Here is a 2,147-nt window from a genome sequence, read left to right on the forward strand (position 1 = left end):
TTACTCCTTTACATCCTTCAGCCAGTGAATGGTGGGGTCTTGCTGATTCCTGATGGTTCCTCAAGGTATCTTTCCTATTATACTGATGCAAAATACTTGGCTTCTTGTTAATGCTCATATCTTCAATAACCATACTCTCTACCCTCTTAACTTTGCAGGCACTTCCTTTCTGCTTAACTGTAAACTTTTGAAATTGTTCAACTCTACCATTTGCTCCTCATTATTGCTATTGATCTCACTAAAAGCAGCAAGAAGTACTTACGCTGCAGCCCAAATGTTGAGCTACCTTGATATTTTATCCACCACATTTATTAGTCTGTTGTTCACAAAGTCACAGGACATGGGAAAAGGTAGATAAAGTTTCTGTCAGGGAGTAACATACATGGCTGTAGTCCAGTTGCTAATGGTGTCCTTTCCCCAAACTGTAACCACCTGGGCCTGTCTTGGACTTTCTGCATTCCTCGTAGCACTTTGGTCTTCTGAGCTTTGACTAGAATCTTCTAGCAAGCTCAAGTTATAGCATTCTAAGGTTTCTCTCTAGACATTTTCCTTATTCATTCATCTGTTGGTGGGTACCTACGCAGATACTGTGTAGAGTGCTGTCATAAACACGAAAATGCAGGCATTTCTTTTGTATGCTGACTTCATTTCCTAGACACATACCTAGGAGGAGGACAGCTGGATCATATGGCGATTCTATTTTTACCATTTGAAGGAACTTCCACACTGTTTTCCATAGTGACTGTACTAGTTTATATTCCCATGAGCAGTATATAAGGGTATTTCCCCTACATCATTAATAGCTTCCCCCTCAATAATCACCATTCTAACTGGAGTGTGGTGGTATCTCACTGTAGTTTTGCTTTGTATTTCTCTGATTGCTAAAGATAGTGAACATTTTTAGTATACTTATTGGGTATTAATATCTCTTGAGAAGTGTTTGTTAAGACCATTTGCCAATTTTTTGGATTACCTGTCTATTAAATTTTCTAAAACTTTCTTTATATATCCTGGATATTGATCTTCTGTCAGAGCTGGCAAATATTTTTTTCCCATTCTGTCAGTTCTCTTTATTCTGTTCATAGCTTCCTTTGCTGTGCAGAAACTTTGAAATTTGGCACAATCTCATGCTCAATTCTTATTTATTTCAGTGTTTTTGGAGCCCTCTCAAGGGACTCATTGACTACCATATCTTGAAGTGTTTTCCCCTATTGCTTTCCTCCACTAGCTTCAGAATCTTTGGTCCATTTTGAGTTGATACCTGTACAGAGCAAGAGTTGGGGGGGTCTAATTTCAATTTTTTTAAATTTTATTTATTTGTGGGGGGGGCAGCTCAGCCCACCAGAGGGCGGGGCTGACTGGCATGTGGTGCTGGGGGATTGAACCGCGGTCCCTGTGCTTTGCTAAGGTTGTTCTAAATAGGTGCTTTAGACCACTGAGCCATTTCACCAGCCCTGCACCTTCAATTTTTATTATTTGAATGTATATCCAGTTTTCCCATTGGAGAATTTGGCATCTATTGAAAATCAGTTGTCTACTAATCTTTCTTGATCCTGAAGTGGAGTAGGTGCCACTTTCGCTGCTAGGGACAAATGTGGCCCAACATGGGACTGGAAGATGACAAAAAGATGCTGACTGGATCCAGAGATCCTAAAGAGGAAGAAGAGGAAGAAAAGGAGGAGGAGTCAGTGGACCCTCTAACAACAGTGAGAAAACAACATGAGCTGCTGGAGGAATGTGTCAAGGCACGGCTGGAACTCTGTGGCGAACGCAGCTCTTCCTGGTCACAGACAGAAGAGGGTTGTGCAGAGGACCTCTGTGAGTTTTTTCATGTGAGGGACCACTGTGTGGCCCACAAACTCTTCAATAGCTTGAAATAAGTGTGCAGACTCAGTCATTCAGGCTTTCTCACCTGGATATCAAGCTCTTTGTGGGTTTTTGTTTTTGTTTTTGTTTTTTTGCAGAACCGGGGATTGAACTCAGGCCCTTGCAATTGCTAGGTAAGTACTTCTCTACTGAGCTATCTCAACAGCCCCCCTTTGTGGTTTTTTTTTTCTACAGTTTTATTGATAAACAGATAGCAATGAGACAGTTTCAAATCAAATCGAAAGTACAGTTTCAACAAATAATACACTGCATATATTCTT

At 40.7% G+C, this 2,147-nt stretch overlaps 1 pseudogene; it reads left to right on the forward strand.

Annotated features, from left to right (window-relative positions):
- The first annotated feature begins 1,604 nt into the window (after positions 1-1,604).
- On the forward strand, positions 1,605-1,880 carry LOC101568345 (annotated as a pseudogene).
- Positions 1,881-2,147: the final 267 nt, after the last annotated feature.

Source organism: Octodon degus, unplaced genomic scaffold (assembly GCF_000260255.1).
Source record: "Octodon degus isolate 3935 unplaced genomic scaffold, OctDeg1.0 scaffold00016, whole genome shotgun sequence".
NCBI lineage: Eukaryota > Metazoa > Chordata > Mammalia > Rodentia > Octodontidae > Octodon > Octodon degus.